This window comes from Tympanuchus pallidicinctus, unplaced genomic scaffold, assembly GCF_026119805.1.
Source record: "Tympanuchus pallidicinctus isolate F22 unplaced genomic scaffold, pur_lepc_1.0 scaffold6, whole genome shotgun sequence".
Classification (NCBI taxonomy): Eukaryota; Metazoa; Chordata; class Aves; order Galliformes; family Phasianidae; genus Tympanuchus; species Tympanuchus pallidicinctus.
In genome coordinates this window covers 12,020,830-12,035,813 of record NW_026294780.1, presented here as the reverse complement: position 1 = coordinate 12,035,813, position 14,984 = coordinate 12,020,830, and the positions used below count along the sequence as shown (strand labels likewise).

Here is a 14,984-nt window from a genome sequence, read left to right as displayed (position 1 = left end):
ATTCAAAAAGCGTTTGCATAATCTGTTTTCATTGTATCTTTTCTTTCCCTAGCTCAAACATTCAGCAGTGTGCATGAATTATATTTCATTAGAAGTGCTAGCACATTTATGCACCATGTAAGCAAAGAACGGTCCTCAAACCTAAGCAGCATAACCTTGATCTTACACAGAAGGACAAAGCTCAGAATCACAGTAGATTGCTACACTTTACAGCTAATCCCTTGAAACACTGCTACCTACTTTTCCAGGGATTTCACTTTAAACTGTCTATAAAGTGCTGAAAATAAAATTGAACTGTTGACCTTCTGTTCCCCAACAGAAAAAATCATATATTCTTTTTTATATTTTTTTTTTAAACTACAAAGAGGAAGAGATGCTCGTTCAGTTCAAAAATGCATTTATTCCCACCAATCAAGGCTGTTTAAAGAAAAAATAGAAGGCACTGTTTATTTCTAGACAGCGTTCACTTAACACTTTTCAGCAATTTATCCATCACATTACAAATCTAATTTACTGCATGACAGTAGGAAATTCTGAAAAATACATATATTAAAAATTTTTTTAACTTTCTAGTTCACAGAGACCTAAGCACTTAAAGGCCCTGTTTGGACTCTGTTCCTATAAACTTTCCAATTTGCTGTTATTTCAAATAACAAATAAATTCTTACACTTATGGATTACTTACTAGGTCACTTGGAATAGAATTTATATTCTACATTGAAAGATGAATGTGCATAGGAAGGTGAGGGGGAAGAACACTTCTCTATTTAAAAATCTTTTAGAACAAAATGCATTCATGCAGAAGTTTACCCAAACTCAAGGTAACCCTAACAACTATTGACAAAATCTAGCAGAGGGTTTCTTAAGCAGAAAACCACTTTCCAGAAGTGGGGTTTTTGAATGCTACAAGTAAAAATAGCCACCAGACGTAAGATATCTTTATTCTTGTCTGTATGCTTGTGTGTGTAATCAAAAAGGAGGCTTGAAAGATGCAGTGCTTGATTTAGTTGGATTTAGTTACATTCATTTCTATTTAAATTTATGCACCTTCCTGATGAAAAATCGCACCAGAGATGGTCACTTAAAGCCACCTTTTTACTTTTCCAATAGGACACATGCCTAGACGAGGTAGATCTTTTCCAGCATCTTCTATTGATATGTAACAGCCTCACAAGTCACTTACTGGTGGAATCAATGACTGCTGCACTAACGCTACACAATTTAAAAAGCAGGAGCCAAGATAAGAAAGAGTCACCCAAGCCTCCCCCTAAAATCATCTGTTTCCCTTCAATCTAACAAACTTCTCAGAATCATACTGAGATCCCCTCTTAACACCCTCATAACACAAAAGCAGATGAAACACTTTAAAGCTTCACCTTCTCCAATAAAATCGGTCTCAACCAATCTATCCTACAGATCTTCAAAATCATTTATATTTAAGTTAAGGCTGTGCTCTTGGCCTGGAATGTTGGCAGTATTCGTTTCTTTTAATGAAATATTTCTTACGTATCTTCCTCCAGCTTGAGTGAGTGCCTTTCAGAAAAGAGTAGCAGTTGTGAATGCTCTACCACATGACTACCGCAGGAAGTCTCTGTTAATTCCCCTAAGGGGAGGGGTACGTGCCTACACCAAAAAAATACCATTCAGAGAATGGGACAGAGAACAACAAGGACTTTATTTTTTCTAACTTATGAGTGTTTCTGCAAAACACGCTCCATAGAACACAGATTTCCATAAGCACACTGAGGAGATGCACTTCATCCTGAACTCCTACCTCGCAGTTCAGCTGCTCTAACACTGCTTACCCAGATAAGGGTAAGCGAGGAAGTCATTGCACGGCTGTTAGCCCTAACATGATTTTCCACTGCACTAGAGCTGCTGCTCCGGAAAGTACTTCTGAAAGTAAACCTGAGTTTTCCCATAGAAACTGTAACCCAAAACCAAGAAAAAGTAAACTACTCTCAACTCCAGTGCTTCAACAAAAGCAATCTTTTCCCTAAATCCCCTTATCTTCTGAGAGAAATTTCTCCACAGCCCACTTTTCTGCAAAAAAAATACTCTGTCTGCAATAAGCAAATCAGTTCAAAATTAAACATTTGGCTTTGGCTGCTACATCATATTCCCTTTCATCTAAAAAGTATTACGTACTTTCACACTGATGGGATGTTCTGTCCTCACTCATGGGCATGTTTTCTTCTTTCCACACACTAGATAACGATAAAATGCATCAACAAGAGTGAAAGGGAAAAGGAGCCAAATAATTTCCAAACATGAAGAGAGGCTGTGGGAATTAGTATCTGTACTTGAATCAAAATTAAATAAAAGAAAAACAAGTTCAAAGTCACACAGGTCTGAAATTTGGAAGTTTAGCTGTAAGTTTTAGTCCTTCCAGATGAATACAAATAAAATAATTTATATTGGTACCAAGTTTCAGTGAAAGTGACTACTGTTCCATGTACAGTTTAAGCTGGGAGCCATAAAAAATATTTAGTGTTTCACAGCCTCTAACAGCACCTTAATATTGCTGGTATTAAAAACTCAAGAACAAAACACCACAGCTCTGTTTTAAGGAATATTAAAACAAAAGTAGACCATTTCTTCATTACCTATATGAGATCTTATAGAGAAGCCAGGACTGTTATCAAATTTGCACTGGGCCACACTGATTAGCTTTTCAAGAAAATTCATATGTTAAAACTAGAACTGTGAATAAGTGGCTGAAAGAAGCGGCAAGAAATAATTCCCCTAGTTCACCAAAAAACTGTATTACATGTATGAAGTTTATTCACAAATTATCTCAAGGTGGTGGAACAGAAAGGTGAGAGAAGATACAAATGTCTCCTGTCCACCCAGAATCATACAATCCTTAGAGTAGGAAGGGACCTTTAAATGTCATCTGTTTCAGCTCCCCTCCAATGAACAGGGACGTGCACAGCTTGATCAGGTTGCCCAGGACCTGATCCAGCCTTGCTTTTGGAAGTCTCCAAGGACAGAGCATTCACCACATCTCCTGGTGAACTTTGGGATGAACAGGAAAATAAGTTACCCTTTCCTGGGTAACACACAGAGCCTGTAAATGCTTCAAACGACTAATACCAAGCATTTCCAGTTTATTTGTTCTTGTGCTCCTTGTTGAGAATTAAGCTCTGAGGAATAGTTCTTGCACTGAAGTGTTTATTGATGCCATGTTCCTGCTTCTCCACTGTGTAATACATTTAGGTTCAAAAACTCTCAATCCTGAAAAGAAGTTTTAGTTCCAGAAAGGTAAGTAGTCCTGTGCACTGCATCCGATGTTGTCTTCCTTGTTTTTACTCTTATTTTTTAAGGACTGTACAGAATGAGCCAAGTCTCAGAAGGCAGAGATGCCCAGCCATCACTTATGGGCCAGAATCTGTTCGGTACCTGTTTCATGCCATCATCTTCCTCTGTTGCTCCTAAACCACAGCAAGAGAGCAAGTTGCAGCAACCCACTGATAGCACTGCTTCCACTTTTCCCCCACCCCCTAAGAACAGCAGCAGCTGTTCCTCACACAAACAGACATAAGCCCACCACATGTATGTGACCACCACCACCTCCCCTGCCATTTTGGCCACATGGTGAAGGCAATACATGGGAAAAAGGTACAACTTACAGATCTTGAGATTTCCCTACATCTCAGAACAAATGTGTATCCCAACAGTGCCTGGAGCATAAGTCAGCATTTGGGAACATAAGCTGCTGTTATTTCACTAACAGTAAGGTTCAAAGTCTAAAGGGCACTACTATCAAAACCTTGCTTACAAAGATGTTTAAAAAAACAGTTTTATAAATATATGCACATATGTTATATAAATACATATATTATACACATATATATACGCACACATACACGAGTATAAATAAAAGATTAATTCTAGTGAAAACATCTTACACAACTTTTTGTTTTGAGATATATGCTTTACCCTACAACATGCCCCATCTTTATCATTATAACACAGTACTCTCCAGCCATGATGGAACAGATCTTTCCAAATCTTATCTAAATTCAGAGCTGGTATTAAATGCCATTCAACAGTCTTCGTGGAGAATAAAGAGATGAAAACCAATGCTTACTCTACCTGCTTAATCCCTGAAAGACAAATTCAGGAATCAAACAAAGATGGTTTAACCCACACCTTAGCAGCATTTTCTGGGATGGTATCTGGTAACTTGAGAACTAATGGTATGAAACAATTCAGCTCATCAGGCAACATTCTAAGCACCAACAGACGATGAATAAGATGAATGATTCTGGTGCAAGATGGATAGGCAATTCCAAATCAGCCTCTAGTGAAAATGCAGATCCCCCACCTACCAGTTGCTTCAGGCAAAGGATCTCTCTGACATTGCTTCCTGCAGCTACAGGCACCAGCAGAAAACACTCAACTTGCATATAGGAACACATCAGGTAAGATGTCAGTATTTCCCATCACAAAATAATACCAGACTACAGGTAATTTATATATATTTTTTTTTAAGTTAGTGGGAAGATGTGCAACAAATGACAAGAGGGAAAAGAAGTGCTAGGAAGAAATGCAAAGACTCAGACTAGCATGAAAAAAAAAAAGTGCAAGTCACAAAGACAGCAGCAGCAGGCCTGCTGGGAGGGCTAAGCATGCAGCTGCTGTGTGCAAAATCAAGAGCAGGATAAAGTAAAAGACATGAGGAGAAAAGAAAAGGGTAGGAGAACAGGTAGCAAATGACCTAAACACAGCCTCTATTATGGGGAACAACTAAGAGCAGCTGATGTAGAAAACAGCCTCCAAATAAAGGAGGGATAAAAGGAGAGCTGCAGGGGATCCCTGAAACAAAAGAGTGCGGAGAGAAAGAGCACAAAGGAAGGGAGTGTAAAATCCAAGAGATTGTAAGGAGCTACATGTCTTAAAATTAGACTCACAAACTTAAGGTCGGGAAGAGAAAAAAAAGAAGCTAATTTAAATGGTTTACTTCTGTATGCCTGGAATTCTATGCCTCATATTACTACAGGCTTAAACAAAATACACAACGGGACAAGCTCATTTTCCTCAGTTCACTCAGCTTAGCACAATTCAGGCTTTGTCAGCACAGTACTAATAGTAGCTGTAATCCAATATTAATTAAGCAAGTTATCAGATACAAAATTCCATAGCAAATTTATGACAGTGATTTTTTAAATATTTTGTTTTGTAAAATCTACTAGTTTTAGCATTTACAAAAAATGCCTTTTCAACACATAAAAGATCATGAACTGCAAACAGTCTCATCCCATTCATCAAAAGGAGCCATTTAGCAAGTAAAGTTTTTTAATATCATAGTGCATTAAATGTAACACATACATTTAATATAATAGTCAAATGATATGTACTTTCATATGGAATATGTTAAGAGCACTATTGAAAACATGGGCATTTACAATTTTAGCTGCATTCTATTAACTTACACCCTGATTGTAACACAAACAATGGATCATTTTAAGTTCCCTCAGAACCTTCAAAACAGAAGAATTGTCTTCCAGCAATTATGAAATAGAGAAACAACTCTGCAACTGATTTTATAACCAGAACCGATGCCAATGCTGGCCTGCACTCTTCATTCTGTAAAGCCTTAAGTCAAGCTCTCAAAGTACTGAGCTGTGAAACAAGCCTGGCATCCCTGAGAAAGCTGACGGGAGGGCATCTTCAGGAAAAGTTTGCAAGCAGAAGATAACAGCAGCTCCTTCCTGGGCAGGACAGAGCTATTAGCGTAGCTAGGGCTTGGTAACTTCAGCCTTGGCTGCCTGGCTAATCTATTTCCTTCTCCAGGAGGGCAGTGGATTAATAAACTGCCCCTGTGCTGATACAGCCTTATCATACTGCACAATGTGTTGGCACAGGGGTTGCTTAAAATCCACACATTCCAAGCTCTCCAGCTGACTTTCATGGATACATGCCTCCATATGCAACACTTAACTAACAAAGGTTTTCAGCAAATCAGATACTCTTCCATTAATGCAGATTGACCACATGAACTATCATCAAGAGATTCTTAAGACGGTATTCAGAACCACATCAGCTGTCCCTCAGAAGAGCTGTGTGTATTCCACACTTCTAACTGAAACCAGCTTAATGCAGGAATATGTTCATTTAGTAACCCAAGAAATATGGGTTCAACTAGCTCAACAACATTCCACCTAGCACTGGTCAAGACACAAGGCTTGGTCTCTGGGTCCTTTGTTATCATTTTATAAACAAAGAGGCACAAGCTTCATCTTAGCTTATTTGTACAAATACACATATACTCATACATACTAAGAGTAAGTAGTTTAATTCATAGCTATATTCAAGAGCTCAGAAATACACTAGATCCTTTTCAGCAGGCAAAGCCCTTTTTTGGCTTAAAAAACTGACACGTTGGATAAAAATACAGCTGAAGCCCATACAAACTACCAAACCACAAAACAACTTCCACCGGGGAAGACGCTGTCATCTTTTTGTTTGCACTAAGCTGAATGTACACATATTGATAAAAGCTGGGTTGTGCTCTCTGTGACACAGAAATCATATGGATAGTTGTTACAGTGAGTCACAAATGTCATTGGTGGGCTATAATAGATTAGGTTTGTAGGTAGCAGCAGAATCTAAGTTGAACCTGATACAGTCAGGAAAAAATGATGAAAAAAATTAGTCAAACGATTCTTTATCTACTTTGATATTTTTAGTAAAGAAAAGCATGTTTATGCTTTCATGTAAAGAATTACAATTTGATTACAACAAGAAACAAATTAGTCAAAATTGGAAAAAAAAATATTTAATTCAGTGAAAATCTATCGTGCACCGCATCAACATAAAAATACCTGGGGGGTATACTGCTGGTTATGTGGACACGAGAGCAGAAGGGAAAGCATTCTTCTCTCATATTCATTACCATCATTTAGAAAGTATTGTATCACCAGCACAAGATAATCAGCAGTGTTCTATAAAATTGATAGCTATTCTGAACTTCCATAAATATTTTAAGAAGCATTAAAAGCTATACTCAAAGGCTTAAAATCAACACTTTAGACACCTATGATAACTGACATAAATACATGATTATTCTTCTTGGGAAAAGAATGTAGAAATCTACTCAGTCCATGCTTTACATTCATCTAATTACAATCAGAACAAAAACTCCCCATGAAACCAGCTCATATGGTACGTTAAGAACAGGAACGAATCTTCTCGGTTTTCAACTCCTCAAAAATCCATTAACAACTGCACACGTGGTGAGCCACAAAAAACACCAAGTACTTTCATACAGCACTGCAGACAGCTGCATCACGTTGAAATCAGTGTGGTGCTTTTACCTCTTTAAATGAAGACGACTGCTCTTTCAGAAGCTGCCAGTGAGTCTCCTGCCTTGCAACACAGCACTTGCACGGCAGCTGTCTGAATACCTCTACAGACGAGGCTCTCCATGAAGTGTCCTAATGCTGTAGCCACTGACATCTGATCTGTTTGGCAAATCTACTGAGCATAAAAAGACTGTGACAACTGAGCTTCATCTGCTTACCTTGAATTTCTTCAGACTATCTACCTTCTCTGTACAGATGTATCCCTACATATCCAAACGTACACTCCAGCAAGGTATATACGACGGCAAGCTTATTCTCCAAAAAAACTATACTAGTAAAGAATATTTCCCAAAACAAATTATCTAGACATTACCACTAGAAGGTACATATTAATAGTGAAACCACTTCTCAAAGCATTTTGTGAAATACAAGATGCAATTATTTATTTATTTTTACAAAGAAACTGTAAGTGAAGGAATAACAAGTTCAAAATCACAGAATAATATTAAATATCACATTCTATAATAGGTAAACGTTTATAGGACAGTTTCAAGTTTGTAATAACTGAATGACTACAATAAATTGCTAGAACATTATACATTCTAGCTTCACACTACTGGAACTACAGAAATGACAGAAAGTTTTAACAGCAAAAAAGGTGCCTTTCTGTACAGCTCTCTTTTTTTTGAAAACAAAGAAAGAGAAACAAACAACTGAAAGCAGCAAGTGTGCAGTCAGCTAAAAGGTGACCATTTAACACACACAAGTTATGCCACAGTTCCCAGATTCAACAAAATCCTGTGAGGAGCCAATACTGCCAGAAGTTTGGTGAGATACAAAGACCATTTTCAGTGTCATTTGTGAACATTTAACAACTGCATTTGCTTTTCTAAGAGCAAAATATTTACTAGATTCTGATTCAATGAAGCACTTCAAGTACAAGGTTTACTGAACCTACACATAAGCATTAATTCCCTTTTTGGAAAGGCGTTAGAATGCTCCATGTTCTGCAGAAGGGCAAGTATTCTGTAGACCTACACTTAAAAGGGTGGAAGAAGCAACTAAGATGTCCAAAGACAGAAAAGGCTGCTCTTCTCCTCCTCTTAGCAAGCTATTGTCTTTCTGGGAACTATATAAAACCTTCATCTGCAACAAAAGTGTTTGCTTTGGGTGTTCCTGGTGTTTGTTTGGATTTGTTTTTTAAGTTTTCATTTTAAAGGGTAGAAGAAAGAAGATTTTTGACTCAGAAACAGCTTGAATTAAAAACACGCTAAAGCCAGACTCCAAATACCTGTTTCTTTCAACAAAGTGATGAAGCTTTTTTATAGAAAATTTAAGTGGAAGCTACGATGAAAGAAGCCAATAGACAGTAATTTTATATTACACATTTGAAACGAATACAAGGCCTGGGCCACGGTTAACAAGCTGATTTGTGAGCAGAAATTTCAGTAGAAAAGTTACAATCATTTTACTATGATTAAGTTCCTAGTTGGATGAATCATAATCGTTTTGGGGATTGGTTATTTGTCTTCTATTTACACCAATGGCCACTTCAAGAGCTTTTGTTACTTTGTCTGTTACCTACATGAATCAACCAACCAAATCAAAAAACAAACCACCCACTCTGCTCTTAAAATTTATTACAAAAGATTTCTCACTGTTGCTCAAAAATAATTACAGAATGTTCAAGGATACACATTCTGATCTGCTGGGAAGGCCAGAGTTATAAAATCATCTTTGAATGTAGTGGATAGATATAAATTAACCTGAAAATGTAGTGCAAAAGTCAACCCATCTCAAAGCATTTCAGAATTTTTTTTTCTATTGCCTTGAAGGAAACCCAATCATTTCCAAATACACTTCCAATAATAGGTGATAAATTTAAGACTGGATTGCACTCGTAATTCTAACTGATTAATCTCCATTTTATTGACATTAACTGTTTAATTGACATTATTTTTATTTTTATTTTTAGACATTAATTTGTTTAATGTCTGATAACACTTCACTGAACAGCCATTTAACAGAACTCACAGCAAAAATCAAGACACATGGGGACTTAATGCATTGCTTTTCATCTAAGGACTACAAAATGCCAATAATGAGCCATCATAACTTCATTCTGAAGAAGGTAACTTTATTTTAATTTGTGAACAGAGAACCTGAATAAGAAATAGTAAATTTGTATAGTAAAGTTCCCTTGTCTATGCTGCATCCAGTACAACACTGAAAGTTCATTCAATGTCCTGTCTTTTTTTTCTTTAATTAACAGTTGTGATGAGGTTTCATTTCTTTAAAAGCTACTAAAAGAAAAGACAACAAGGTACATATACCATATATACCAAGGTATATATACCAAGCATGTGGGCAGATGTGCCACAAGATACATCAGCTCCATAATGATATTTCAGCCTTCAGAGACAGTTTAGGAAGTTACTCTATATAAACACTGAGTGCAATTCAGATCTACACTTCCAAAAAATAAATAATAAAACAAAGAACCAATCACCACAAATATACAAACCTTCTTTCATTTCACTAATTAATAAATTATTAGTTAGTTTTTAGAAATCAAAGAATAACACTGAGGCTGTTAAACCAAAGGCTATGAATTACTACTATGCCTCCTCCCATAGCAATACACTTTATCTACATCTTCTCTAAGATAAGTGTCCTAAGCCATAGTCCATAGCGAACAGAAGGAAGGAGCCAAAAAACAGCTACAGGAGTAGTTAATTAATTAATTAATAATTAATGACTTGATCCTATCTTTCTACCTTCTCAAGCAAGAGCTAGAACTAGTTCGTCTCAGATCACAGAAAGAAAAAGATCTGCTATTTAATAAATGATCCAGCAGTCTGAAGAAAATTACAGGCATCACACCACATGAAAGCACAACCAAGCAATATATCCAGTTAGCTCCTTATCTTTAGATATAAAAATAAGGCCTGAATCACTCACCTTTGGCACACTGTTAAAAGGATCCAGGCAGTGAAAGGCAGGACTCTCCAATGAAGTTACGTACACAACTATCTGAAATAACAAACAACACAGTTTTAGCACTAAAGTTTGACCTTCAGACAATTTGGTTGTTTTGTTTGTTTTGTTTTTTTAATCTCTCTCAAGAGATTATGAAGAGAAGGCAGGAATGACTTCAGCTTGATCCACCTATTCAGTGTAAGTTGAATCTGTATTTATATATTTTCTGGATGGATATCAGTGTGCTGCAGAACATCCAAACTACCCAGGGAATAAGCCCAGCCACCACAATACAAAGAAAAATTAGTGCATAAACCCAATCAAAAATTCAGCAGTTCTAAAAATTGCATTTGAGCTGCTACAGTTATTGCTCCCTTCACTTTCATGCTAGCAAGTTCAACTCACATCTTCCTAAATGAAAACACAGTCACACATGGAGAACAGAGCATGGAAGCAAAAACCCAGGCAGCAGTCTGAGGGACAGATAATTTCCACCCATTGGGAACTAAAAAGGTTCTCCCTAGCCTATGATGTGTGATTCAGGGCCCTCCAATACAAGTCAGAGTGAACACTGAAGCTGGCAAGGAGAACTCTCATTAGGGAGGTTCTGTCTGGACATGAAGAAGGGTTCCCCTCAAGGCTGGCTGGGCACAGCAACATGTTCCAAGAAATAAGGAGACCTTCTGCCTGAGTGTGTCTCGAACTTAACCTCAACAGAGTACCAGCTCCGGCCTTAGCCCTGCTCCAATCTTCAGAGGGGTCCTCCAACAAGACCTGCTGTGTTAAGCGTTGCTAGCCACAAAGTAGTATTTCAGAAGACATCTCAGATTATTTCAACATTTTGTTTCTATTTTCTAATGAGATTTCCAACTCCAAAGTAAGTCTGACAAATTCAGGTTGTGTAAATTTGTTAAGCTCCAAATCAAACTGAAGGAAAAAATTCCGAGCATCTTCCTGTACCGCAACCCCTGGCTAATAACAACACATTATTACAACCTTACTCATTCAAAGGCCACTCATGCACAAATGTTTGTGTTCAGAATCTTCCCTGAAAGGATTCAAATCCATTTCTGCACTACAAAAGTATCCTACAAAGAAATTCAATTAAAGAGAGCAATTCATCTAATTCATCTTAATGAAAGGGGAGGAAAAAAAAAATACTAAAGAAAGTATTATAAATATGTTGCAAAGACATTTGAAAGCCAGGTTTGGACTTACATGGTTTATAAGCAGAGAAAGGGAGCTGATGAACCCCTAAACTGATAAACACTGAGGCTAAAAGAAATAGTTTCTACTTCCCAGCTACCATGAAATTTCACAGTAAGCAGGATGCTGCTCCTGACACACAAGGAAGGGGGGAAAAAAAACAGAAGAGGCAAAATTATGATGAAGTATTGTTTACTGCATGAATGAAAATACATCTGTAACAGCAGAGAACTGATGCAACGGGAGAATGACCTACCACCTGCCATCCCTTCTTTTGTGCTCAAGTACAAGCCAAAATGCCCAGCACACTGCAGCCAGGCTCTTCATATCACTAAGTTTTCAGTAGATAGACAGCTACATTTTGCTGAATCAATTCTCTTGTCCAGCTACTGTATTCTTAGTCTCCACAAACCATTATTCTCCATGAGAACTGCTCCACATTCTAAATTACAGGACAGATCTCAAGATACCTTGTAAATGGAAACGATACTTTAATGAAGCAACGTCAAAAACCCTAAGGCAAAGTAGATCCCTTTTCGTGACAGCTAAACACTTCCAGAGTCATAGTGTTACTATCCTTAGAAAAGACTTCAAGATCATCTAGTCCAATCATCAAGCCATCATGCCCATTAAACCACACCCCAAACTGCCACATCTACACATTTCTTGAACACCTGTAGGTATGGTGACTCCACCATTCCCCAGGCAGCCTGTTCCAATGCTTGACTACTCTTCCAGACAAAGAATTTTTCCTAAGATCCCACTTGAACTTTCCCTGGTGCAACTTAAGGCCATTACCACACCTCCTATCACTAGCAACCCGGAGGATGAAATCAACTCCCACCTGCCCACAAAATCCTTTCAGGTTCTTGCGGACAGCAATAAGCCTCTTCTCCAGATTAAACAATCTCCATTCCCTTTTGTAGGCCATGTTTCTCTCCTACAAGAATAATGTTAATCATGAGGGGAAAAAAAAAAAAAAAAAAAAAAAAAAAAAAAAGCAAGCAAATTTGCTTTATTTTGTTACAAGATCTTATAAATAGTACTCTTACATCCCTCTCGCCCCACAAATCATCTACTGTCCATTAAAGTTCACAAATAAAGTACTCCGCCAAACTGCTGACATTGCATCACGGGATTTGGGGGTTCTGTTCTTTAAAGAAAAACTCAGCACTCCAAGTGACTGCTCCCAACTTCACAAATGTGCATCAGTGTTTACAACTTGCCTTGGAAAGTGAGCAGAAATACAGGACTGTTGATCATCAATATCTGAAAAGTGAACCCTGTATTTACCAGTTAACTGGAGAGAAAGTACAGCTGGGGAAAATAAAAGTCCAAATTGTATCCAAATATATAATTAAAAAAATGAGTCATGAAAGTATTTTAATAAAACTCTATTTTGCACAGCCCAATTAACATATATTAGAAGCATCTCCAAACAAATGAAGAGTCAAAGGAAGAAAACATACAAGAAAATCTCATTCCTACCAACACTTTGCCTGAAATGAAGCTCAGATGCACAGACAACAGCACAAGATGCATTCAGGTCTTTCCTCTCTGGGCTCAATTCTTTTGCATTTTGACCTCTAATTCAGTCTTTCTCCTGATAAAAGTCTTCATTTTGCTACACAACAGCCAGACAATGTTTACACTCTGGCTTTCATTAACAATCATTCCCCAAGAAGTACGAATCTATTTCTATCATACCTCCCCTGCCAAAAGCTTCACTGGCAACACTGCAACTTGCCAAGTGACTCAAACTCAGGATGGAAACCTGGGCCACAAAGAATTCATTTACGCATCAAATACATTCCTTGAAACAGTACTTCAGTTAGGCAATTCTGACATCTTCCTTCTCACACATGGTGAATGGAAACAGCAGTTACGATTTGAGATGGCATGCATCTGAACCACAGGCTTTGCATCACGAGTGGGGTTTTTTGCCATGGTGCTCTAACAGCCAAACTCTAGAAGGCCGTATCTGATGAGAAAGCCAGGGTGTGTCATGAATATTTAGGCTTTGAGAATACAAAATCATTTCCTGTAACCTCCAAAAGGCTTCAAAAATACATGGGCAAATAGTCACTGGGTGATACTCACAGTCCACCCACAAAACAAACTGCCACGCTTGAGGAAACTCTGGAAATGAGTCTGCATTTTCCAAAGGGCTCCAAGTCAGGCAGGCAGCTACTGTCATGGCTGCCCAGCAGTAGCACAGCACCCAAGGCATAATTAGTGCTACTGACTCAATACTTTTTGGTATTATAACTGTATGCAGGTCATAATTCAATTCAGCTCCAGGCCACAAGTGGAGCAACGCGTTCAGTTCTGGGACCACCAGTAGAGACCTAGACATACAGCAGAGAGATCAATACAGAGCCATCGAGATGATGAAGGGACAGGAGTATCCCTCCTACGAGGAGAGGCTTGGAAAGCTGGGACTGTTCAGCCTGGGGAAGAGGAGGCTCAAGGAAATCTCATCAGTGCCTATAAATACCAGAGGGGAAGGTGCACAGAGGACAGAACACTCCTGTGTTCTATGAGTGACGGAGCACTGGCACAGACTGCTCACAGAGGTTGTGCAGACTCCTCCTTGGAGATCTCCAGCAGCTGCTTGACCGTGGCCCTAAGCACCCTGCACACAGGGGGCCTTGTTAGCCTCAACCAGTCTGTGATTTTATAATATCAGACTACTTCAAGTGTCTCAATGCTTATATATGCAGAATGCCAAGGCCTCTTACAAGTCACGACTATCTTTACAACCTACAATTACCATCAGGTCCAGAACAAAGGTATGGAAGATGACAATAAGGAACAGGAAACACAGAATACAGGATTTAGGTGAACAAGTGATTACAATCATGCAAGGTAGAAAGATAAATCTGTTCATGTTTCAGTTGCATTGGTTTGCTAGACTAAAATCTCCCAAACACAAGAACTAATCAAGCTCCACAGTGAAAAGCACTTCTGAGTTGTCAAAAATGGATTTGAACTTGGTGCTTCCAAACAAATAGCTAAAGACAAGGAGCAGGAGCATCTAACAAAAAGTGCAACTTTAAATTCAACTGTGTCATCTTAAAAGATTATATCACTAAGAATAAACCAGTGCTCCTATAATGATTATCTGAAAAGTAACCTCCAAAGTTATTAACCATCTCCTCTTTCATTAATAGCTGCGATGTGCCCCAATTTTTTTTTATCCCCATGACTGAAATCCAAATTCAGCCTTACAATGACTATTCGCAGTGACAATTCTCTCAGGCTCCCTTCCCAATATCCAACCACTTTCTATTTAAATTCTGACAAGAAAGAGCTAAAATAATCTCTTTGATACTTAATATGCTAATACACAAAAATGACCTGACCATAAACCTTGCACTGCACAGGCTGGGAATTTCAACTCAAACGATAAGTCATTCAAGTGACTCAGATAACTATGATAAAATCCAACAATTGACGTATTGCTGGTGACCTTCTGGAGAACAAATG

The 14,984-nt window shown here is 38.1% G+C and overlaps 1 protein-coding gene across 4 annotated transcripts in view; it reads right to left on the bottom strand.

Annotated features, from left to right (window-relative positions):
- Positions 1-14,984, bottom strand: part of NCK2 (NCK adaptor protein 2) — an 85,188-nt gene that overhangs the window by 43,053 nt on the left and 27,151 nt on the right. For all 4 annotated transcript variants that reach the window (XM_052705729.1, XM_052705726.1, XM_052705728.1 and 1 more), the window contains exon 2: positions 10,272-10,343. The gene's annotated coding sequence lies outside the window, so the exon portion shown is untranslated. The remainder of the gene's footprint in view (positions 1-10,271; positions 10,344-14,984) is intronic.